This window comes from Mobula hypostoma, chromosome 4 (genome assembly GCF_963921235.1).
Source record: "Mobula hypostoma chromosome 4, sMobHyp1.1, whole genome shotgun sequence".
Classification (NCBI taxonomy): Eukaryota; Metazoa; Chordata; class Chondrichthyes; order Myliobatiformes; family Myliobatidae; genus Mobula; species Mobula hypostoma.
Window position 1 is genome coordinate 85,634,490 of NC_086100.1, and position 27,188 is coordinate 85,661,677.

Sequence of the window (27,188 nt, forward strand, 5' to 3'; positions counted from 1 at the left end):
GAGTGGTGTGATAACAACAACTTCTTACTCAATGTCAATAAGACCAAGGAACTGATTGTAGACTTCTGAAGAGCGAACCAGAGGTCCATGAGCCAGTAATCATCAGAGGATCAGAGGTGGAGAGGGTCAGAAACTTTGAATTCCTGGGTGTCACTCTCTCAGAGGACCTGTCCAGGTCCGAACATATAAATATTATTGCGAAGAAAGCACAACAGGTCCTATACTCCATCGGGCGTCTGCGGAATTTGGCATGTCATCAAAAACCTTGGCAAAGGTCTATAGATATGTGGTGGAAAGTGTGCTGACTGGCTGTATCATGGCCTGGTGTGGGCACACCTGTGACTCTGCACAATACACTATGGATAAAACCCTTTCAACCATTAAACACATCTACATGGATCATTGCCATAGAAAAGCAGCATCCATCATCAAAGATCCTCACCACCCAGCCCATCCTCTTTTCTCACTGCTGCCATCAGGTAGAAGGTACAAATGCCTCAGAACTTGCACCAGCAGGATCAAGAACAGTTCCTCCCCCTCAGCCATCAGACTCTTGAACAAAAGGGGATAACTACACTCATTTACGGACTGTTTTATCTTTATTTTATGCTCATTATTTATTGCTATTTATTTATATCTGCATTTGCACAGTTTGTTTACAGTTTACAATTTACAGTTACTGTTCTATAGATTTGGTAAGTATGCCCACAGAAAAAGAATCTCAGAGTTATATGGGGTGACATGTATATACTCTGATAATAAATTTTACCTTGAACTTTGAGCATAACACCACAAGTCACTTACGGTTGTATAAAATAATTCAATTTGGAAGGTCAAACTTGAAAAGGCTGAATACAGGATTAACACCAGGATTGTGAACTGTATGGATGAACAAAGAATCTTGGGGGCCCATAGATCCCTCAAAGTTGCAGCACAAGTTGATAGAGTGGTTCAGAAGGTGTATGATGTGTTGACCTCCATTAGTCAGGGGTAGATTTCAAATGCTGTAAGGTAAAGTTGCAGCACAATAAAAGTTATATAACATGGAGTATTGCGTTCATTTCTGATCGCCTCATTATCGAAAGGACGTGGAAGATTTAGAGAGGATGAAGAGGATATTATCCATGATGATGTCAGGATTGGAAAACATGTCTGATGAGGATCGGTTGTGTGAGCTCGGGCTTTTCTCTTTGGATGGGGTGGGGGATGAACAGTGACGACAGAGTTGGACAAGATGAGATGAGGCATAGATCAAGGCATGCAGTTTGGAATTCTATTGAATGATCTCACACTCTGCTGTCCCCAGGGAGAACTGAGACTACAAACTGCATCATGGGGATGACCAGAGACAGGGCACAGGCTCAGGATTGACTCCATTTTGAAGCTATGAGGAAGATTGAAGCATCAAGGCAAATATGGAAGAGGTCAGCAGTCTGTGGGGTTGACAGTGGTCGGTAGCTGAGATGGAGGTGTTCAGATGTGGCGTAGAGGTTGCTCTTCATGAAAGGACTAAGTTTGTGCAGCCACTTTCCTCGATGTTGATGCAAAGATTTTTGAAATTCTGAGATTTATGTGATTATTGGACTGTAGTTTATCTTGGAATCCTTCAGTTTACAGTGTTTTATTTCTTGTTGATAATGGGCAAGTGGGTGATGTGCTACTTTTTGTGTGAGGGAGGGGTTGGCGATTTGGGGTATGATGCTCTTGTTGGTGTTTTTCTTTATGGACGATCTGTTAGTTTTTGTGCATGAGAAAGGGGTTGGGAGTTTTTAATGCTATTGTTGCTGTTCTTTTACAAGGGAGGGGGTTGAGGGTTTGGGTTAGAACCATAGAACCATAGAAACTACAGCACAGAAACAGGCCTTTTGGCCCTTCTTGGCTGTGCCGAACCATTTTCTGCCTAGTCCCACTGACCTGCACACGGACCATATCCCTCCATACACCTCCCATCCATGTATCTGTCCAATTTATTCTTAAATGTTAAAAAAGAACCCGCATTTACCACCTCGTCTGGCAGCTCATTCCATACTCCCACCACTCTCTGTGTGAAGAAGCCCCCCCAATGTTCCCTTTGAACTTTTCCCCCCTCACCCTTAACCCATGTCCTCTGGTTTTTTTCTCCCCTTGCCTCAGTGGAAAAAGCCTGCTTGCATTCGCTCTATCTATACCCATCATAATTTTATATACCTCTATCAAATCTCCCCTCATTCTTCTACGCTCCAGGGAATAAAGTCCTAACCTATTCAACCTTTCTCTGTAACTGAGTTTCTCAAGCCCCGGCAACATCCTTGTAAACCTTCTCTGCACTCTTTCAACCATATTTATATCCTTCCTGTAATTTGATGACCAAAACTGAACACAATACTCCAGATTCGGCCTCACCAATGCCGTATACAACCTCATCATAACAATCCAGATCTTATACTCAATACTTTGATTAATAAAGGCCAATGTACCAAAAGCTCTCTTTACGACCCTATCTACCTGTGACGCCACTTTTAGGGAATTTTGTATCTGTATTCCCAGATCCCTCTGTTCCACTGCACTCCTCAGTGCCTTACCATTAACCCTGTATGTTCTACCTTGGTTTGTCCTTCCAACATGCAATACCTCACACTTGTCTGTATTAAACTCCATCTGCCATTTTTCAGCCCATTTTTCCAGCTGGTCCAAGTCCCTTTGCAGGCTCTGAAAACCTTCCTCACTGTCTACCGCTGTGAGTTTAGTTCCTTTTCCTTTTTTGTGTGGGGGTGGGGGTGATGTCTTTTCTGTCAACAATACCCATGGTTTTTTTGTATTTTCTGGCTATCTAGAGAAGATGAATATCAGAGTTGTATTGTACATGCGTACTTTGACAACAAAATGAAACTCTGAACCTTTGAAGTAAACAGCCAGAGACTTTTGCCAAGGGTTGATGTGCCTAATACAAGGGTCCATGACTTCAATGTATTGGAAGGAAAGCATAGGGTGGGTGAAGTCCGAAACAGGTTTTCTGCACAGCAAGTTGTAGATGCAAGGAACACACTGCCAGGTGTGGTGGTAGAGGCAGATACATTAAGGAAATTTATGAGACTCTTAGATAGGCAGATGGAGGGAAGGAAAATGGAGGGCTATGTGGAAGGGAAGGGTTAGATTGACCTTCAAGTAGGTTAGATGATTGGAAAAATTTTGGGGCCAAATGGCCTATATTGTGCTATATTGTTTTCTGTTCAATGTTCAATGTTCAAAATCAACAAGATTAGATATAATGTGACACCCTGACCCAACTAGGTCTTGAGGAAAAGTGGAGGTGAACAAAGAAGACAGACATTACTGGAAGATCCCCCAGATCAATGCTTGCTGGTACACGTGTGGAAACTGAGCTCTACAATAATGTTAAAAATTAATTAAACTTTGCGGTTACATTAATCAAAAGTTACAACCTATTAAGCTCTGCCATAAAAAAGGTGCCCTAAGAAAATTCACACTGATTTTCAAAAAGGTCAATGAAATGTAAGCAACCTTTATTAATATGGCTGAGGTTTTCACTGCACTCAGTACCTCTGACCAGGTGATGCAGACAACTTTGCATTTTCCATCATTTTCACACACTACGTGCATGGTGCTATTTGGGCAAAGTTAATTTGAGTCAACCATTTCATACACAAAATGAAATAAGTTCATGTTACTGGTCATCTTTTAAAGGAGTGTCTTCAAACAGTTCAGAGGAGAATGACAAGAAGCTTCACTACAGAGAGCAAAGAGATGGCTCTGTAGTCAGGATGTGGATACTGGTTCAAGTTGCCATTGAACCCCTTCATGAAGTAAAAGATTGGTTTATTTGAGTTTTGGAGAGCAGCAGATTCCACCGAACACACCATCAATGGTATTGACTTTACGTTGTTAGCCGACTCCACAAATATAATCCTCAATTTTTTTTGTCTGGGGTTGTAGGATCAGAAACATCTGCAACAGAATTATTCTCCACTTTGGACATTCCGAAAGTGTAGCTTTGAAAGTAACAGTAGCTGTCCAATTCCCAGCATCTGTGCAGCACACCTGAAAGTGAGACATCCCTTCTGAATAAAGGTCGTAGTATGGAGCTGAGATTTTTTTTTCCAAAAGATCCTGTGAAATAAAAAAATACAAGTTTCTTTTTTTGTATCGCCCACATTAATTATATTTTTTTAACAGAATAGAAGTGCAAAATGTCACATTCTCAAAGGAATCAAATCATAGATTACCAGTACAATCCAAGGTTGAGAAAGAAAAATCAGGAAAATATGGGTATGTCCAATATTTACTGTGTTGAGGTGATGTTCTTATAAAGAACACAGTGACAAAGTATCTTGAAAAGATTGAGCTGATCCAAAAGAGGAAACATGAATTTGTCAAATAATTAAAGACAGTACAGGTCAGGCAACATCTGTGGTAAGTGAAAAGACAATTAAGAGTTTTGGTCAGTTGAACATTTAACTTAAACTATGGGTCTGATTGCACTCACCATTGTAATAGAGCATGCTCCAATTTAACTTTTCCTAAATGGCCGTTTCAAGGATGAGGTAGTCAAACAATCTCAACCAGTCCAATGGACACTGCTATTACAGTGTTACAATGTCATAGATAATAGTGCAACCATGCTCACTGACAATATAACTTGTCAGTGTGATCTTCATGAGTGTCAGGTGACTCTAGTACAACTACTGAATGAACCATTCATTCCCACTTGAAGATCAAGAGAGGAAAATAAAGTCATTTGACCAGGCAATTCCTCTTTACGGATCTTTGTTGAAGGGTCATCATCAGTTCAGGATGGAGAGAGGCTTACAGGATGTGGTTTATATGTAAAGGATGAGGAAGGAGTAGAGATCAAAAGTGTTGCAATCAATCTATCGAAAACCATAAGTGATGAGGAGGCAGAGCTTGCTGCTATAGCTCTTGTTGTCAGCCATCCAGACAGATATCATTCAGGAGCAATTGTATACTCAGATAGTATGTATGTTTGAAATAGTTTGACAGATTATTTACCATCATGGGAAGCTGGAGGCTATGTCTCAGCAGATGGTAAACCAATATGATTTGCACCATTGTTGAAATATATGTTTGAGAAGACAAGAGAAAACACTAATGGAGTAAAAAGGGTGAAGCTCACTTAAAGACATTCCCACGAGGGAACAGGAAGGCTGATGAGTTAGCCAAACTAGAAGCAAGATGCAAGGTGAAATGGAATCAAGATATGGAGAGAATGATGACACAGAAAACAGCAAACTGTACACCTACAGACTTAGTCAAGATACAGCAACAGAATCAGGAGTTAGCAAAGGCACAGAGAGGACAGATTTCTGAAGACTATGGGGAACACCCAGGAATACAGGTATGGAATGGGATTGTAAATTTGTGGTAATAGAAGGTGAAAGAAACCAGATTATGTATTGTTACCTTGACATTTTGGGGCATTATGCAGCAGATAGAACAATGGAACAGTTGAAGAATCTGTATTGGTGGCCAAAAATTCCATTGCTCCAGATCCCCAAAATCTTCTGTATGTGTCTTAATGCATGGTAGAGTTAGCAACAACTGATACCACAACCATTGTACTGCCACTGTTACTAGTCCCTTGTTAGGTGATGAGACTTAGACAGATACAAAGGGAGTCGGACTGGTATTAGAAGAACAAATTATTCTGGTATGAAGATATTGACCTGTGCAAGTATTGTTCAACTTGACATGACCCTAGGTTCCTACAAGTGTGGAACAAGCCTCCAGGACAGTTTGGTCCATAATGTTGGGAAATATCAAGAAGGAGTTTGAAATTTCCTTACTGATCCACCTACTTATGCTATTATCCAATGTAGTCATCATTGTTTAGACAATTTAAATGCTGACCCAGATCGGAGACAACAGCTAATTTCACTCACTCTCCGGGATGCTCAGTCCTCACTCCAGGGTGCTGGTGCCTTTCGCTGTTCTGTTGTTGTGTTAATTTAAATACCAGCCCAGATAGACTGAAAAAGCAGAGTTTTGGGATCCAGAGCGAGAGCCATTTTCACTCACTCTCCGCGATGGTCACCCCACTCTCGTTGGTGCTGAGGATATGAAGACTGCCCTGGCTGCTGTACTCTGTGCCTGCTAACACGATGAACTGATAAGCAAGGCTTTGGGCCTACTGCAGGCTGCTCTGGGGTTTGGACTGAGGATTTAATTTTGGTTCAGAATGCTGTTGTTTGCTTCAATTATTTGTATGATTTGTGTTATTTTCTCTCTTGAGCATTGGGGTTTGGTCTTTTATTTTTATATTTGTTCTTTTTTTCCCTCTTTAATTGGGTTCTTTTGGGTTCCTTGCTTTGAGGCTTCCTGTGAGCAAACAAATCTCACGGTTGCATAATTGACACGTTCCTTGACAATAAATGTACTGTGGCAGACATTGTGTTGTAGATAGTGTGGAGGACTGTCAGAGATTACTGCGGGACATTGATAGGATGCAAAACTGGGCTGAGAATTGGCAGATGGAGTTTAACACAGACAAGTGTGAAGTGGTTCATTTTGGTAGGTCAAATATGATGGCAGAATATAGTATTAATGGTATGACTCTTGGCAGTGTAGAGGATCAGAGGAATCTTGTGGTCCGAGTCCATAGGATGCTCAAAGCAGCTGCACAGGTTGACTCTGTGTTTAAGAAGGCATATTGGCCTTCATCAATCGTGGAATTGAAGTTAGGAGCTGAGAGGTAATGTTGCAGCTATATAGGACCCTGGTCAGACCCCACTCGGAGTTCTGTGCTCAGTTCACTACAGGAAGGATGTGGAAACCATAGGAAGGGTGCAGAGGAGATTTATAAGGATGTTGCCTGGATTGGGGAGCATGCCTTATGAGAATAGGTTGAGTGAACTCAGCCTTTTCTCCTTGCAGCGACGGGTGATGAGAGGTGACCTGATAGAGGTGTACAAGATGATAAGAGGCATTGCTCATGTGGATAGTCAGAGGCGTTTTCCCAGGGCTGAAATGGCTACCTCAAGAGGGTACAGGTTTAAGGTGCTGGGGAGTAGGTACAGAGGAGACATCAGGGGTAAGTTTTTTATGCAGAGAGTGGTGAGTGCTTGGAATGGGCTGCTGGCAACAGTGGTGGAGGCGGATACGATAGGGTCTGTTAAGAGGCTTTTGGATAGGTACATGGAGCTTAGGAAAACAGAGGGCTATGGGTAACCCTAGTAATTTCTAAGGTAGGGACATGTTCAGCAAAAATTTGAGGGCCGAAGGGCCTGTATTTTGCTGTAGGTTTTCTATGTTTTCTATGTGACTGTTGTTTCTATTGTGACAAGCACAAAATCAAACCGGGCACTAGGACCCAGGGAGAGAACCAGCTCAGTCACATTCAGACAGGGAGGTGATTATTACCACACCCTGGTTATGGTCAGGGTGACCCACAAAGACACAAGCGAATGACTGTATAACCTGAGCTAAAATGTAACAATAAATGAACTTGAACATCCCACCATAATCACAGGAACAATAAATAGTGTTGGTTACGAGGAATGCGGGGGCAGGCTGTTGACCACACCCCCAAGGCACCACAGTACTGTAGTCACTGAAACATATAAACCTTGAAAGAACATAAAGATCTACAGCATATTACAGGCCCTTCAGCCCACAACGCTGTGCCAACCACGTAACCTACTCGAAAAACTATCTAGAATTTTTCTACTGCATAGCCCTCTATTTTTCTGAGCTCCATGTACCTATCTAAGAATCTCTTGAAAGATCCTATTGTATCCACAGTGCATTCCCCAGAAGTAGACAAACCAGATATGTTTATCCTTGCCATGTACTTGAAGGAATGGGGGCTACCATTTTGTGATCTGCTACACCCAAGATCATTCTCAGATAAGATGTTTATTGTGTAGAGTACAGAATGCAGAATGGCAGGAAAATTTGCATTGGATTTTATTGTCACATTTACAACATACATAATCAGCTGAAGACAACAAACTGAATGTCTGAATGCACAAATTTCAAAATGATATGTGACAGTGCATTATAGTTTCACCATTCCATTGTCCATTGTCCATTGTCTGCTGTTGTCAAATGATCTGAAGAGCATCTGTGTGACAGTCACTGATATACACTCATATCTGGAGCTTTTCATGCAGTACAAAGTGAACTGTAAGCCTGTGTGTTTCTGACTTTATGGTACTCATGCTTTTCAATCACTTCCCTGTATCCAAGAGTCGATTCAGTTTTCCCAGAAATTTCCTCAGCATCAGTATTTTCCTTTGCACAGAAATAATCTTATTTGCCTTGTTATCTGATTTTTAAAAATATCATTCCTTGAATGATGTAATTTATTCATGGACAATTTCCTATGCAACTGGTCATTCTCTAATAATACAGAACAATCAGTCTTCGAAATACAAAAATATTGAACATTTGACATCTGAAAGGCTTGTCAATTTCTGCTTTGTCATTCTACAGTGAGCTGACTGTGGAGCACCTGCTTCATGGTCACTGGCAAATACTCTCATTGTCAAGTTACAGCATGTAAACCTGGGATTGGAAATTGGATTTCAATTTTGATAGCAATTACATTGAAGAGAGGGGTATTGGAACAGATTGGAACATTGGTCAGAATTTCACGTTTCATAATGAATGCATTCTAGATTGCAATTATGGGCAAAATAATTTTATGTATTTTTAGACAGTAAGTTTGGAAAATCTGTCAATTTAATTATGTCACTCATTGTGCAATATCAGGTCCGAAATAATGCTGTACTATTGAACTGAATTAATTTTTTTGTATGTAGTTGGACAATGCAACTGGAAAAAATGTTAAATTAATGATCCACTTTCAGCAACAACTTTTATTGTGTTTATTCATAAAGTTCCAGACATGTGCTCCGTACATATCTGAGAATTCCTGTTCTATATGCTCTTTTTTGCCCCTGGGAGCAAAGTACCTCGCCAATTCTGGATATTGGATTGGATAGAAACGATTTGTGATCCATAGAGAGATGCCATTGCATTCCCTGCCAATGAAGGTGTCAGTTTACTAGTATTGCACCATCTCTTCAGCACAGGTAAAATCAGTTGACGACCTTGCTGGCCCCAAACATGTCCAATGTAATTGGCCAAAAAAACTTCATAGATACGATCTTAACTAGCTTCCATGCAATTCCACAAAAAGGTATGGTGCTTCTGCTGGAAACCCATTGCTCCGTTATTGAAAATGTCTGGACTTTGTGGACAGGTAAAGTTATCAAATGGCATAGACCTCAGTGATATAATGTCGCTATCCAGGTAGATACCTCCATATCTCCAGATCAACGCTAACCTGCAGCCATCAGCAAGTACATGTGTCCAATACCTCTCCTTTTTTAGATTTACCTGTGGTATGAATCACAAGAACATTTTCAAATCATTATATTAATTCCCTTTCTTTCTACATATCATTTCTCCATCTCTGGTTCTCTTCCTGATGCTAAAGCTGGTTCCTTATAATCAACAAAATGCGATCTTTGTCATAACTTTGTATAAGACCACGAGATTACTGTTGGCCAGAGAGATCTACAAATCAGTAAACAGGAATGAGGCAAGAATGGTGGAAACAGACAAAGAAAATGTCTTTATTCTTGCCAAGTTGCTTCAGGAGTGGAGGCAGCCATTTTGTAAGACTATCTTGCAGCCACAATTTAGTGAACATGTTTTTTTTCTCAGGGAGAGCTTAAGCAGAGCAAATGAACATGAGCACAAGGAGTTTCCGCTAATGATATGCAAAACCTGAGTTCATTCTCAGATATGAAGCCATTTATTATGTAAAATGGCATAATGGCAGAAGGAAACTGCAGACAGCCTATGATCTGATTGTCAGGACTGTTTCGAGACAGATATTTCAGGTAAAAACAATGGGGCATGCACACCAACTTTAATTGTCTGCTCACAAGCGCATGTACAAGTATATCATAACATCCCCCTTTTTATCAAAACAAAGAAAAGGAACAATTGTGTTAACAATTAAACTCAATATCTCTGAAGTCTGCTTTCCAGTGTATTTTCATGGAATTAACTTTCAAAGCATTCATTGATCATGCCTTATGTCTCTTATGCCTGTCATAAATACATACCACTCATTATTTCTGTTTGTATGAGCATATATACAAAATATAAAACATACTAAAATTCGACTTTAACTTCAAACTACAAACTACACAACCTCAAATAGGACATAGTCCTTCTTTGAGTATAAACATGACATTAAAATGACAAATAGTGTCACAGACTATTGTTCAATTGTTTATGCCATTATTCAATATGGGACAAAGTCCTCTAGATATTGTGGCCTTTTCACTGTGCGGCCAGAACAAGTTTTTACTGTTTTGTCTGAGTCCTGTTTGTTATTTGCATGTTTCAACGTTTGTGTTAGTGTTTGTTTTGTGTCATTGGTGTCTGCTAGTGTTTGGCTGTGTGCATTAATGTGGTAGGCACACTGTAGTCATTGTCATTAGGCTCTGCTAGTGTTCGGCTGTGTGCATTTGATGCGGTAGGCACACTGTAGTCATTGTCATTAGGCTCTGCTAGTGTTTGGCTGTGTGCATTTGATGCGGTAGGCACACTGTAGCCATTGTCATTAGGCTCTGCTAGTGTTCGGCTGTGTGCATTTGATGCGGTAGGCACACTGTAGTCATTGTCATTAGGCTCTGCTAGCGTTCGGCTGTGTGCATTTGATGCGGTAGGCACACTGTAGTCATTGTCATTAGGCTCTGCTAGTGTTTGGCTGTGTGCATTTAATGCGGTAGGCACACTGTGGTCATTGATCTCGGTTGTTTGACCTGGTTTTGCCTGTTCATATATGATTAGCTTTTCAGGCGGTTCCTCAGCTGTCTTCCGTAGATGTGTGTGATTACGTCGGTAGATCCCAGAAGGGATCTGAACTACATATGAATGCTCTTCAAGGCGCCTACACACAATTGCTTTCTCCCAATTCTTTTTACCTTGCACCGGGGGTTGCATGCGCACGGTATCCCCTTCGTCGAGTGGGGCAAGATCTTTGGCTGATTTGTTGTAATTGTTGACCTGCTGCTGGACGCGTTGTTTCATATGCTCGCGTTCGCATTCAACTCTGGGTTCCAGTAAACTCGCTGTTGAAGGCCGGAGCGTGCGTGTGTGGCGATTCATCAAACGCTGGGCAGGACTCACGCTGAGCCATTGCGAAGGTGTGTTGCGATGGTCTAGAAGTGCGAGGTAGGGATCTGCTCACGATTCATAGTGGAGAGAGTGTCCAGTTTCAGGTTTCTGGGAATACATATCTCAGAAGACCTTACATGGTCCACTCACACCACTACAATAGTTAAGAAAGCACAGCAACGCTTGTTTTTCCTCAGGACGCTGAAGAAAGCTGGTCTACCTGAACAGATGTTAGTGACCTTTTACCACTGCACCATAGAGAGCATCTTAACATACTGCATCTCTGTGTGGTATCTCAAGGCTGATTTATACTTCTGCGTCAACTCGACGCCATAACCTACGCAAGTGGTTTACGCACGTTGTGAGCATTTATACTTGTGCGTAGCTGTGTCTGTGTTGCTCTGCAATTCACTGCCAAACCGCTAGTTGGCAGTGGGGTTTCTATGCCACTGTGTTGCGTTTCTTCGTGTTGAAACAAAATGGCGACTGAGCGCATCGTGTTGGAGTTGGAGCTTATAAGTGTCAAACAAAAGTTACTTTTATTGAAATTACAGCAACACAGAAAAGAGAGAAGACGTGGGAGGAGATGGTGTGTACAACCATTGAACGGATTGAGACAGAAGGAGGGTGAATTTGCTGTGCTTGTCCACTCACTGAGAGACATGGACAAGGAAATGCATTTTAAATATTTTCGGATGTCAGTAGGTAGGTTTGACGATTTGGTTCATCGTCTCCAACCATTTATTTCACATCAGTGTATGCACAGTATGCCTATAGACATTACTCAGAGACTGGCAATCACCCTCCGAGTTCTAGCTTCAGGTGCAAGTCAGCAGGCTGTAGCAGCTGGCTACAAACTGGCATCAAGCACAGGGTCCTCCATAATTTCGGAGGTCTGTACAACTTTATGGAAAGCATTGCAGCCAGAGTTCCTTCCCTGCCCTTCAGTCGCCCAATGGGAAGCTAATGCAGCTGATTTTTGGCGACTATGGAACTTTCCCAACTGTGTTGGCAGTATAGACGGAAAACGTGTGAACATCAAGGCACCGCTGCACGCCGGGAGTGACTACTACAACTACAAGGGCGCACACCCCATTGTCCTGATGACTATCTGCGATGCCAGATATCGGTTTACCATGGTGGATGTAGGGGGATACGGACGTGAAAGTGACGGGGGCATCTTCAGGGAGAGCAGATTTGGTTCTTTGCTGCTTGAAAACAAACTGAACCTGCCCCCACCAGCCAATCTTCCAGGAACAGGAGTCAAAATCCCACATGTAATCATTGGTAAACTGGAAGTGCGGGCATAGAAAATCTTATAACGTCTGCCAGATGGAAGAAGTTCAAACAGATGATTGCATGGGTGTGTATTGTCCTTACAGATGCTTGTAGCTTTCCTTAGGTAGCCAGGAGGAGCTGGGCGGGGGGCAGAGGAGCTGGCGCGGGGGGCAGAGAAGTTGTGCGGGGGACAGAGGAGCTGGGCAGGGGGCAGAGGAGCTGGCACGGGGGGGTGGAGGAGCTGGCACGGGGGAGCGGAGGAGCTGGGCAGGGGACGGAGGAGTTGGTGCGGGGGACGGAGGAGTTGGTGCGGGGGGCGGAGGAGCTGGGTGGGGAGTGGAGGAGCTGGCGCGGGGGGACGGAGGAGCTGGGCAGGGGGCAGAGGAGCTGGCACGGGGGGGTGGAGGAGCTGGCACGGGGGAGCGGAGGAGCTGGGCAGGGGACGGAGGAGTTGGTGCGGGGGACGGAGGAGTTTGGTGCGGGGGGCGGAGGAGCTGGGTGGGGAGTGGAGGAGCTGGCGCGGGGGGACGGAGGAGCTGGGCAGGGGGCGGAGGAGCTGGGAGGGGGGTGGAGGAGCTGGTGCGGGGGGGCGGAGGAGCTGGGTGGGGGGCAGAGGAGTTGGTGCGGGGGGCAGAGGAGCTGGGTGGGTGGCAGAGGAGCTGGTGCGGGGGGGCGGAGGAGCTGGGTGGGGAGTGGAGGAGCTGGCGCCGGGGGACGGAGGAGCTGGGCAGGGGGCGGAGGAGCTGGGCGGGGGGTGGAGGAGCTGGTGCGGGGGGCGGAGGAGCTGGGTGGGGGGCAGAGGAGCTGGTGCGGGGGTGGAGGAGCTGGGCGGGGGGTGGAGGAGCTGGTGCGGGGGAGCGGAGGAGCTGGGTGGGGGGCAGAGGAGCTGGTGCGGGGGTGGAGGAGCTGGGTGGGGGTGGAGGAGCTGGTGCGGGGGAGCGGAGGAGCTGGGCAGGGGACGGAGGAGTTGGTGCGGGGGGCGGAGGAGCTGGGTGGGGAGTGGAGGAGCTGGCGCGGGGGGGCGGAGGAGCTGGGCAGAGGGCGGAGGAACTGGCGCGGGGGACGGAGGAGCTGGCGCAGGGGCAGCGGAGCTGGGCGGGGGGGTGGAGGAGCTGTTGCGGGGGGCGGAGGAGCTGGTGCGGGGGTGGAGGAGCTGGGCAGGGGGGGCGGAGGAGCTAGCTCACTATTTGATGATGAATCTGCGCTTGAAGATGGAATGTCTGGTGGTTGGTTTTCCTCAGCAACTGAGGAGCTGGACAACCCAGAAGCTGAATCATTTCCATCCCGTGATTATGAAGGAAATTGCAAATAGTTTAAGTTAGTCTTTGTTATTATACATACAAGTAATATATGCATTCAGTGTCTGTACACGGATTAGCAGAGCTATGAAAACGAGAAAACGGCATAGGTTTACATTGGCAGAATACTGGTTACTGTGTTTGCTTTATGAGCAAGCTAGATACAATTAAAGCCTATTACATATTACATTTCTCTTTCACGGAAGAATTATCTTTGCGCAAATCAATATGCCGTGTTTACAACTAGACAGTACTGCTCGCTTGCTAGCTAGCTAGCAACAGGACGGTTTATGATACAAAGAACATGTTATATTTACCTTGCTGTCGTCATAATTTGACTCTGTTTCCCAGTGCTTAATATGTGGTGTCAGCCAAGAAAGAGGCAAATAAAACGTAGGTTTTTTTCCCACCTAAGTCCCCGCTCTTCTTGGAGAGTTTTTTCCGGGCGCGGATGTACTTGTCCCTCAAGTTTTTCCATCCCTTTGTGCACTCCGTGACATCCAGACCCATGATTTTGGAAATTTCATTCCATGAATTTGATGCCATTTGGCAGTCTTTATAGTATGGTGATGAGGAGTCGTACAAATGTATATATTTTCAGACTTCCTCCATTAACCTCTCCTCGCTTTGGTCCATTTTACAAACTTCTTCTCTCTTCTCTCTCAATTCTGAAATGGCAGAGAAAAATATGCAACTGGAAATACATAGGAGGAAATGCGATGCTACCAAGTGGACCAATCACAGTTGTTACGGTCTGCATTGCTGTGACGTGCAGTTACATTTTGGGAGAGGTGCGCATCAGGCTATGGCATAGGGATCCGTGTCGGCTCTGCGTAGGGTTTGTGGCGACGCAGTACTTACGGCGTCGAGTTGACGCAGAAGTATAAATCAGGCTTTAGTTGTACAGCAGCTGATAGGAAAGTACTTCAGCGGGTCGTCTCTAGCGCACAGAAGATCATCGGGAGACAGCTCCCAGCCCTGGAGGACATCTACAGCTCACGCTACCTAAGGAAAGCTACAGGCATCTGTAAGGACAATACACACCCATGCAATCACCTGTTTGAACTTCTTCCATCTGGCAGACGTTACAAGATTTTCTATGCCCGCACTTCCAGATTGAAAAATAGCTTTTTCCCCAGAGCTATAATTGGTCTGAACCAGTCGATCAAGCATCATCCATAAATTTGTTATATTGCTACTTTAATCCTGGTTTTATGGCTGTCATGCATCTGAGTTGTGCTTTTGTACTGCTGGACATTGCTTGTACTGGCTGGTGACTTGATTTTATTTATTGTTTATTTATTTTATTTGTTGTTTTATAGCATTGAGTGTGAGAGTTGCAAACTCATTTTCACTGTATTGGTGCTTGACAAATTGTACTATGCAATGACAATAAAGATATTTCAATTTCAATTTGTTGCTCTTTGTGAGGATCCGCTTAGCTGTTTTAACTGCTGATTTAGCTTTTCCATTTGCTCTGCTATTTCCGGGGCTGCTACACAAGTCTCAAAATCCCATCCTGGTGCAAATCTGTGAAACTCCGCTGACGTGTATTGTGCCCCATTATCATAACCACTTGTGTTGGGCTACTATATCTCACAAACTGAGCCTTCAATTTGCGAATAACGGCTGCACTAGTTGTATCGCAAAGAAGATCTACCTCAAAGAAATTGCTGTAGTGATCAACGGTGACGAGGTACTCCTTTCCTTTGAATGTAAACAGGTCGGTACCCATCTTTTCCCACGGCCGAGCAGGTACCTCATGTCTCATAAGCGATTCTTTCTGCTGACTCATTTTGTATGTGTGACAAACATCACATGTAGCAATATATTGCTTGATGTCGCTGCTCATGTCTGGCCAAAAAAGACTTTCGTATGCACGTCTGAGGCATCCTTCTATGTCCAAGTGTGAGGAATGAATTCTTTCCGTCTTTTGCTTTCGCTCACTTTGCGGTATGATGACCCGCTCACCTTTGAAGATTAAGCCGTCTTGGTCTGTGAGCTCATCCCTATAGCTGTAGTAAGATGTGAGTTACTCTGATAGCGAGTCATATTCGCTCACTGATGATTATGCGTTTCAACATCTGTAGTGTGTCATCTTTCGCTGTTTCTACGCGAATCTGCTCTAGATGCTCATCGCGGATTGGCAGGTGCGATGACATGTTGACTTCGTTGAAGCTGTTCTCCTGGCCTGGAGTACCGCTAACTGCTCATGATAGTGTATCCGCAAGGTGCATGAGCTTTCCTTGACAGTAGGTGATGTCGAAGGCATCGCTCTGCAGGTGAAGAAGCATTCCCTGTAGGCGCTTTGGTGCCTCCACCGGCGGCTTCTTAACTTTCATTTCAAGCGGCTTGTGATCGCTGAGTACTCTTGTGAAGCGGCCAAAGGTGTATTGATGAAAATGCTCAAGTGCGAAAACGATTGCGAGCATTTCCCTTTTGATCGCTGCGTAATGAGTTTCTGTGTCCGTTAGTGCTCTGCTTGCATTTGTGATCGGACGTCCATTCTGGAGGAGTGCTGCCCCTAAGCCTTTGTTGCTGGCATCACATTGGATGGTTAGCTCTTCCGTAGAATTGTAGTATGCTAACACCGGTGCTTCGGATACCATCCGCTTGAGCTTGGAGAGAGCGTTTTGCTGCTCAGCTGACCACTCCCATGCTACAACTGTCTTATTGGCTGAAGGGTATCTGAGAGACTTGGTAGAAAATGGCTCAGGTAGTTGACAAATCTGACCAATCGCTGCACTCCCTGCACATCCGTGGTTGCTGGCATGTTGAGAACGTCAGCGACCTTTTTAGGATCAGGCTGAAGTCCCTCACTTGTGATGAGGTGCCCCAAAAATGGTATCTCTGTCGCTCTGAAGACAGATTTGTTCTTGTTGAGCCTGATATGCTGCCCTGCACAACGCTGTAATAGCTGCTCAAGTTTCACATCATGATCAGCGATCGCCTTTTCCTGCGTTTCCCCTTTTCCGTACACCAGAATGTCGTCTGCGACGCAGATCACTCCCGATAGTCCTTCCAGTGCCTGATGCAGTCTGCGCTGGAAAATCTCTGATTTTGGTTCCAAATGGGAGTCTGAGCCATCTATACCACCCGAAAGGTGTGTTAAAAGTGGTGAGCACGCTTGATTCACTGTCCAATTTCACTTGCCAGAATGCAGAACTCATATCAAATTTGCTGAAAACCTTAGCCTGGTCAAGATCTGGCAAAATGTCCTTTATCACCGGAATGGGGTAGTGTTCTCTCCTCAGCGCATTGTTCAATGGTCAAGGGTCAATGCATGTACGAAGATTGCCGTTCTCCTTCTCTGTGACCACTAACTGGCTAACCCACCTTGTAGGTTCATGGACTGGAGCTATCACCTTGCGGTCTACTGGTTGATCAAGCTCAGCTTTCACTTTCCGCTTCATAGCGTGAGGTAGATGTCGTGGGAGTAACACTGTGGGTTGAACGTCCTCATCAGTCTGCAGGTGGGCTGCACCCGGAAGCCCCCCGAGCGTATCATCGAACACCTCTGCATAGCGAGCTTCTGGTGTGCATTGTTTTTCTTTAAGTGTAGATGCACGCACCCTGCGAAAGTTGTCATCGTTGACTGTAATCAGCTTCATTTGCTGGCTGGTCCTGCTTTCCCAGCAATGGTGTAAAGTTGTCAATGACCATGACAAATTTGACAGAATACCTGTGGTTACGCAATTTCACTCTGCACATCCCTTTTGCATCCATGGTGGTCTTGGTCCACATCATCAGCTTTTTTGTGCATTGTCTTAGTGTGTGGTCTACTCCCTCCAAGTATTTGCAGGATAAAATGTTAATGCTCGCCCCGCTGTCGACTTGGAAGTCTATTGGCTTTCCATTGATGAGCATCTGCGCGAATACATCATCCTTTGTCCTCAAACTGTTGACCACCAGTATGACATTGTCGATAAACTTGGTGCTGCTGTCACTGTCAGTTTGGTCATCGCATTCTGCTGCCACCCCATGCACGGGTTCTGCTTGCATACCTTTGCAAAGTGATTTCGAATGCCACACGCCTTGCACACCTGTCCGTATGCTGGGTATTGTTGCTTGTCTCGTGCATGTTCCGTGCCACAGTACTTGCAAGGGTTCACTTTGCTTCTGTGGCTGTTCAAGGTGCCTTTTACTCTGGCTCCACCACTAGCACCAGCCTTCTGTCCAGGATGCTTTGAACCTTTCTTGTTAGTGCGAGGTTTAATCCCATGGACAGTAGTGGACCTGCTATCTGCAGCTGTACTGAATGCTTGTAGGTGTGATTCAGCCATTTCTGTGCTTTTACAGATGTCAATGCAGACATTGAGTGATAGCTTTCTCTCTTGTAACAAACGTTTTCTGGTTTGGGAGTCGTTAATGCCCAGTACGATCTTGTCTCTCATATGTACCGCTCATATATCTAATTTTTCTCACAGATAGCATATCTGTCAAATGCAGCTAAAATCTTTGTGAGGTCTTGGCCTTCAGCCTCATCTGCGAACACAAAACTATTGTAGACCTCAAGTCCTGACGGTCCAGTTGTCTGTAAAAATAGTGCCGTCTGGTATGCTGGAACTTGATTGTGGAGTTGTGCTACGACGCTGTAGTTAGTCCACATCTGCTGCCATGTCTTCCATCTGCCTATCACTCCGTGGTTGACCGTCACGGCCGATGGTGGGTGGATGCCACTGACTGGGGGAGGACTTCCGCCCCGACCATGGTTCCCTGGCACGGGGTCGCCCGTGAGTGCTGGGTGCCTCTGAGATTCTGCTGTCTCAGCTCCAGACATTGCACTGCACCCGTCTCTATTTGTGGCTGGTTGCTCGTCTCGGTCGACATTTTTCTACTCTTACCCTCACCCTCCGATGTTTCAGAGTTGCGCTATTATTATGCTGCCAACTGCAAGTTGAAAAAATCGGGTGCTGCGGTTAAAAAAAGCAATTTTCTGAGCCTCACCGCTGCCATCATGTTTCGAGACAGATATTTCATGTAAAAACAACGGCGCATGCGTACCAACTTTAGTCGCCTGCTCACGTGTGCATGTACAAGTATATCATAACAAGGACAAAGTGTTTGGCTGATGTCACTTGAACCAGTCTGAGCTGGAAAGAACAAACAAAGTCACCTGATGCACAAGGCTGAAGTGAGAGCCATAAAACATTACATCTGTTGTCTTTGGTCACTCAAGGATGAGCTTCCTGCAATCATCAATTGGATTTAAATCCCACCGCTGTCTGTAAGAAGCTTGTATGTTCTTCCCCAACCGTGTATGGTTAGGGTCAGTGAGTTGTGAGCATGGTATATTGGTCCCAGAAGAACGGTGGCAGTTGCAGGCTTACCCCTACACAAATCTCATTAATTTGATTTGACACAATGATTTCACTGTATGTTTCAATGTGGCAAATAATTCTAATTTTTATCTTTAAGAGCATCACTTGAATGTTTCAGGACTGAATTCCAATTGTAGTCACTCTGCCGACCATCCAACTGATCTACAACTTGCTGTAGCCTCAGACAACCCTCCTCAGTATCACTGACATCCCTGCGCACTCCAAACTTATGATTCATACTGCACCTCTGATATTCACATCAAAGCCATTGATGTTAATCAGCAGAAGTCCCAGAAGCGATCCTTCTCACACATTTCCAATCAGAAAAGCAATCCTCAACTTCTACCTTCTGCTTCCCATAATGCAGACAATTGTAAGTCCACTTCAGCACGAAGTACCCTCACCATCTGGGATATGCTTCTTTTCCTCATTATTACCTTCAGGAATAAATGAGATACAAGAACATGAGGACCCAAAATCAATGTATTAAGAATATTTTCTTTTCCTCTGCTATCAGATATCTTGCTCTGTACTGCTGCCACAAAACAAATTTCACAATATGTCAGTGATAATAAATTTTGGAAAATTTGCTGATGAATGTATACCCAAATTAAGAATTTGAAATTGGTACTTTTGGGAGATAGGTTGGGAATCTTATGCATTGCTTTTATTAGGCTATTAGGGTCATAGAGCCGACAGGAAAGTAAGGCCTTCTTTAAGAGGTAGGTAAAATGGGAACCACAAGAGTGCCGAGAGTCGGCAGCATGTGATTACAATGGAAGACACTGTATAATACAGGTTGAACACCATTGACCAATCAGCTATAGAAAATGTGCAGGAGCCTAAAGTCCCACACTCAATGAAGCTTCTTCCTTCCATCATGAAGCTCATCAATACTACCTCACTATTCCTTTACTTTGCTCCATTCATTTATTCTGCAATTTACAGTTATTTTATGTTTTGTACGACAATGCGGACAAAACAAAACCAAATTTCCCATCATGCAAGTCAGTGATGATAAGCCTGGCTGATTCTGATTCTGAGACAACGTTCTCCATGGAAAAGATAAAGTAAACTTAATGGACACTTTCTTCGGAGTTGTTGGAAGAGGATTGCATGTAGTTAACTTCTTGGATGTCGAAACAATGGGAATGGAACTAGGATATTCAGTAATGGAAGCAACGGGATGTGTAAATCCTCTGAAATTTGTTTATTGGGATGATATAAGTTTTACCAACCCACTTGTAGAAAAATGTCAGTATAAAATGGGCCTCATAATGAACTCACACTACTCGTTAACTCACTATGGTGCACAAAGTAAGAATGTTCTTGTAATTGTACAATTTGTATTAATGTTAAAACCCTCATTACTGGGAGAGTGCAGTGTGCTGCCTAATCGCAAAATAGGCCTTGTAATGACCATGTGACAAACAAAACCAAAGCGAGTTCATTGTCATATGTGCAAGTACATTTAGGCACAAGTGCAATGAAAAACGTACTTACAATAGAATCATAGGCACATAGCATGAGGAAAGCAGCAAAACATAAACTAAACTTAAATTTTACAGAATTTTTACAAAAGAAGTTCAATTAGAACAAAGAATATCCATTACACTACAAAATGGGAAAGTTATTCATAGTATTGCTAAACTAGTCATTAGGGCTTTGCCATTTGGCGTCAGAGTGCAGAACAAGGAGGCAAGAGAGATAAGAAACAGTACATATTCACTGAACAAATATGCAAACACAAGGAATTCTGCAGATGCTGGAAATTCAAGCAACACACATCAAAGTTGATGGTGAACGCAGTAGGCCAGGCAGCATCTCTAGGAAGAGGTATAGTTGACGTTTCGGGCCGAGACCTATATAACAAATATATCATGTGATTGGACCTTCCGGGCTGTGAAAGACAGATTCATGGTGCAGGTTTTACAGACCAATTCCTGCAAAGGAGGGAAAGGTGGAGATTGTGACAGAGGCTGGGAGGTGGAGACAACAAAGGGCCTCAGATAATTGATTGTGAAAGGAATGGAAGGTGAAAGATGGGAGCTAATCAGGATTAATTAACTTTCTTGGCCCCGTCCCTCTCTCTCCGCTCTTGACCTACTCAGCTCCTCTCACACACACACCAACTTCTTTCCAAATCATCTCCCACTCTCCCTCTCAATATCACCCAGTTAACTTCCACTCCCTCACCTCCTTCATCTGCCCATCACCTACACACTGGCTCCTTTACTCACCTCCACCCCACAGGTCAACAGGTCACATTTATTCATTGTCTATCGCTTATTGGTTTCCACTCATTCCCTTCCTTTCTTGTCTGTCTCTGTTACCATCCTGTAACATCTATCACCACCAGTAATCATTTTCCATCTCACAGCACCTTTGCATGTACATAGAGGAAAAATTTCTGCTCTTTGGTCATTATTTATAGAAGTTTCTTATCTATCTTCAATGTGCCCCATTACTATTTTCAGCTCAAACATCAAATTATCTGTATTTCTACCAATTTTAGTGCCCTGCATCAGGATTCTTGTGCTTTCTACACTGGAGAATCCAAAGCCAGATTAGGCAGGTGACTGTTGTACAGGTATCTCTGCTCAGACTGCAGTTGAGACCCAGAGTGTCCAGTTTAAATATATAGACACTTTAATTTTGTCTCCTTCCTCTGTACAGCACTACCTTGTCTCAAAATACACCATCTTCCTTTCCCTTTGGTGTCCATGAGCGAGTCTGCCCACCTCCAACATCTGGCCTGTAGTAACATGTGCTCAGAAACAACACACTGGTACAAAGGTACACAATAGGGAAGGTGATGTTTGTCGATGTGACAATGCCTTTCACAGGATTCAGTATTTCTGATCTGGATATTGTATTTCCCAGCATTCCCACAGAGACTCTGCATTCATTTAAAAACAAGTTATTTTGTGTCAAACACTGAGTTTGCCAAACAAAATCAGATATTTCTGTTGATACCAGCTTTTCATTGGAGTGTTTTCAAACAGTTCAGTGAGATTTGAAAGTAGAAGGGTAAAATTCTCCACTGAGGCAAGCAAAGAGATTCCTTTGTACTCAGGCTGTGGATACTGGCTCAAGTTGCCACTGAATCCCTTCATGAAGTAATAGATTGGTTTGTCTGGGTTTTGGAAAGCAGCAGATTCCACTGAACACACCACTAATGGTGTTGGCTCTACGTTGTCAGTCGACTCCAGAAATATAATCCTGGTTTTTATATTTGGGAATGGAGGATCAGAAACATTTGTACCAGCATTGTTTTACACCTGGGATATTCCAAAAATGTAACTTTGAATGGAATAATTGCCGTCCAAATTCCAGCATTTGTACAACACACCTGCAGTTGCAAGTATTAAGACAATGAAATATTGCTTCTGCATGGAGATCCGAGTGTGGAGCTGAGATGTTTTGTCAAATGTTCCTGCAAAACAAAGAAGCAGGTTCTGACAATATTGACCATATGAACTAAAATATATTTAGATGTATAAAAAAAGAACACCAATTATTCCCATCATTAATGCCAGCAAATGTTCTTTAACAAAACACGTCAAATAGAAACTGAGAAATGATGAATGTTCAGCATTTACTGTGCCGCTGAAGTTATTGCATCAACAATTGCAGACACAATGACAAAGTTATCGTGGAAGGTTTGAGTTGATTAGAAAAAGGATTTGTAACATAAAAATAGACAATGCCAGAAACAATCAGCAGGTCATGCAGAAAGAAACAAAGCTCAATGTCCAGGTTAAAACCCTTTGTCAGAAATGCAATGAGAGAAAAGAAGTTAGTTGAAGTTGCAGAAAAGGTAAGGTGAGTTGGCGGGGTGGGGGGGGGGGTGTGGATTTGTCAATGGAAACAACATTTGACAGAGAGAAATTAGGTGGAACCAGAATATTGACTCTTCCTCTCTCACTCTAACCTATTCCCTTCCTGAACCCGCAGCATTCTTCTCAGAACGGATAGCGATAACTTCATCCTGTTGCTGAAAAGGTGCCACAGTTCTAGTCGAATGAACTGTTTGCTAATTTGCAGAAGCCAAATGTCAGCTCTCAGACATGACTCGTCCATTGGATCATGATAAAATCATACCATCAAAAATCATCAAGGCATTCTTCTCCATGTAAATGAACGACATTTTTTCTTTCTTTTTTTCCTCTCTCTCTCTTTCCCTGTCTCACTGTCTCTCTCTCTCCTTCCCAATCTCCCTTGCTCTCTCTTTCCCTCCCTCCCTCTCCCTCTCTCTCCCTCTCTCTCCCCTCCTCAGTATGTGTGTGTGTGCACATGCAAAGGCTTACATATGAAAATGTGCTTGAGTCTCTTATTTGTGTGTGTACGTCTGTGTCTCTGCGTCTCTGAGTTTGTGTGTATGTTGTGTCTGTGTAGCTGCGTCCATTCTAAGACAGCAAATGTGAGCTCTGATTCTGTCAGTGCCAGTACCAGTGGAGAGGAGACACAGAACACCCCAGTTACTGGAAATCTGACAGAAGAGAGAGTGTTGGAAATACCCTCTGTGTACAGCAGCAGTGTAGAGAGATTAACCTGAGTTAATGTTGTGGATTGATGACCTTTCATCAGAAATGCCCAGCTCTGCCACATTTGGAAAGCTGTTCAGCTGCAAGTTTAATTCAGTTTAGCACCTTGCAGACTATTTTTAGGGCATGTTTTGTGCTCAAGAAATATTGCAAAATATTGACTTCAGCAACCAACCTTCAAATCTAAATTGGCATTGTAGATTAAATTTAAAATGCAGCTCAGTGCAATAACATGCAGGCCAGACAGACCAGGAAACAGGCACAGAACAGACACATAACATATGCAACAACCCAATCAACATCCCATTGCATGGATACACTTATTTTGGGTGTGATGGTGGGAAGATCCATGCATTTGACAATGGCCAAATGCTTATTGGTGGGGTAATGGCCCAGAGGTAAAGTGTGGTGATGTCTCAGAGACACCATTCAGCTTCTGTGAGATCAAAGTAATCTCACCAAACAAAAAAACGACCAGACATAACAACAGGTTTGATGCTGATGTTGGGATTGGTCTTTTGCAAAGCCTTTCATCAGCTCAACACTCATCTTAAGAGCAGAAATTTTAGTTCACTCACTGTTAAACATTGAACTAAGAGAGAGTTTAGTCAGAGAGAGTAACAACTTTACATTGGTGGTCAGTATTGAAAAGATCTGCAAAGGATAAGGCCAGAAGGAATGGAATAAAGATGATGGAGGTTGTAAAATGTATACAGAATGTTGAAATACTGTTGGCTAAAGAAATAAGTGCATTGTGGGGGAGCATTTTGGAGATAGTGATCATAACAGATGTTCTCAGGGAAAAGTACAGAAGGAATGTGGCAAATGTTGAGGGGATATTTGTGTGGCGTTCTGCATAGGTACGTTCGAAAAAGACAGGGAAGATATGGTAGAGTACAGGAACTGTGGTGTAAAAAGGCAGTAATAAATCTAGTCAAGAAGAAAAGAAAAGTTTACAAAAGGTTCAGAGAGCTAGGTAATGTTAGAAATCTAGCAGATTATAAGGCTAATAGGAAGGAGCTTAAGAAGGAAGTTAGGAGAGCCAGAAGGGGCCATGAGAAGGCCTTGGCGGGCAGGATTGAAGAAAACCCCACAGCATTCTACAAGTATGTGAAGAGAAAAAGGATAAGACGTGAAAGAATAGGACCTAACAAGTGTGACAGTGGAAAAGTGTGTATGGAACCAGAGGAAATAGCAGAGGTACTTAATGAAAGCATCAAGTTGGATAAGCCGCCAGGACCAGATGAGATGTACCCCAGGCAACTGTGGGAGGCGAGGGAGAAGATTGCTGAGCCTCTGGCGATGATCTTTGCATCGTCAATGAGGACGGAAGAAGTTCCGGAGGATTGGAGGGTTGCGGATGTTGTTCCTTTATTCAAGAAAGGGAGTAGGTATAACCCAGGAAATTATAGACCAGAGAGTCTAACCTCAGTGGTTGGTAGGTTGATGGAGAAGATCCTGAGAGGCAGGATTTATGAACATTTGGAGAGGTATAATATGATTAGGAATAGTCAGCATGGCTTTGTCAAGGGCAGGTCGTGCCTTACAAGCCTGAATGAATTTTTGAAGATGTGACTAAACACATTGATGAAGGAAGAGCAGTAGATGTAGTGGTTACGGAGTTCAGCAAGGCATTTGATACGGTAGCCCATGCAAGGCTTATTGAGAAAGTAAGTAGGCATGGGATTCAAGGGGACATTGCTTTGTCGATCCAGAACTGGCTTGCACATAGAAGGCAAAGAGTGGTTGTAGACGGGTCATATTCTGCATGGAGGTCGGTCACCAGTGGAGTGCCTCAGGGATCTGTTCTGGGACCCTTACTCTTTGTGATTTTCATAAATGACCTGGAGGGATGGGTTAGTAAGTTTGCTGATGACACAAAGGTTAGCGGTGTTGTGGATAGTGTAGAGGGCTGTCAGAACTTACAGCGGGACATCGATAGAATGCAAAACTGGGCTGAGAAGCAGCAGATGGAGTTCAACACAGATAAGTGTGAAATGGTTCATTTTGGTAGGTCAAATGTGATGGCAGAATATAGTATTAATGGTAAGACTCTTGGCAGTGTGGAGGATCAGAGAGATCTTGGGGTCCGAGTCCATAGGATGCTTAAAGCAGCTGCGCAGGTTGACTCCGTGGTTCAGAAGGCGTATGGTGTATTGGCCTTCATCAATCATGACATTGAGTTTAGGAGCCGAGAGGTAACGTTGCAGCTATATAGGACCCTGGTCAGACCCCATTGGAATACTGTGCTCAGTTCTGGTCAACTCACTACAGGAAGGATGTGGAAGGCATAGGAAGAGCGCAGAGGAGATTTACAAGGATGATGCCTGGATTAGGGAGCATGCCTTATGAGAATAGGTTGAGTGAATTTGGCCTTTTTTCCTTGGAGTGACGAAGGATGAGAGGTGACCTGATAGAGGTGTATAAGATGATAAGAGGCATTGATTATGTGGATAGTCAGAGGCTTTTTTCCAGGGCTGAAATGGTTGCCACAAGAGGACACAGGTTAAAGGTGCTGGGGAGTCAGTACAGAGGAGATGTCAGGGGTAAGTTTTTTACTCAGAGAGTGGTGAGCGCGTGGAATGGGCTGCTAGCAACAGTGGTGGAGGCGAATATGATGTGGTGTTTTGAGCGACTTTTGGATAGGTACATTTAGCTTAGAAAAATAGAGGGCAAAGGTCAGCCCAGTAATTTCTATGGTAAGGACATGTTCGGCGCAACTTGAGTGTGGGCCGAGGGACCTGAATTGTGCTGTAGGTTTTCTATGTTTCTATGTTCAGTGTAGTGGTAGAAGAACTCAACACCATGCAAGTCAAGAGTTTATTAATATGAAGAACATTGGAAAATGAAACCAAGTACTCTGGTGTCGTTCTGCCAGTGTAAACACAACAGAACAAATGGCCTGAAGTGTATTAGGATTCATGAACTGTTGTGAATTTTGATGACAAAGATGAAGGAAGAAAGGAATCACTGAATGTGCTGAGAGAGGAAGTGGAATTGTGGACCAGGGCGACTTTGAGAGAGAATGATGGAGCTGCTGCAGAGAGAGGCATTTTCCACAGGTATCTTTCTGGCCAGTAGTGAGTCATACAGTTGGAGACATGTCCTTCAGCCCACCAAGTCAACACTGACTATCAAGTAAACACGAGGAAATCTGCAGATACTGGAAATTCAAGCAACACACTCAGAAAATGCTGGTGAACGCAACAGGCCAGGCGGCATCTATAGGAAGAGGTGCAGTCGACGTTTCTGGCCGAGACCCTTCGTCAGGACCTGACGAAGCTGCGTTCACCAGCATTTTTTGTGTGTGCTGACTGACTATCAAACACCCATTTCCACTGATTCTAAACTAATCAAATCCTATTCCCTGACCCCTCATATTCCTGTCAATTACTACCACTCACTTATGCACTTGGAGCAATTAATTGCAGACAATTAACTAAACAACCAGCAGGTTTTATGGAACGTGGAAGAAAATGGAGCAGCCAGGGAGATTCGCAAATTCACAGTGAGAGTATGCAAACTCCACAAAAACAACACCCAGTGTTCATACGCCAAAGTTGTGAGAAAGCTGCTCTAGTAGATTTGCT

General features: G+C 43.8%; 1 pseudogene; it reads right to left on the reverse strand.

Moving 5' to 3' along the window:
- Window positions 1-12,140: 12,140 nt before the first annotated feature.
- On the reverse strand, window positions 12,141-15,892 carry LOC134345966 (uncharacterized; annotated as a pseudogene).
- Window positions 15,893-27,188: the final 11,296 nt, after the last annotated feature.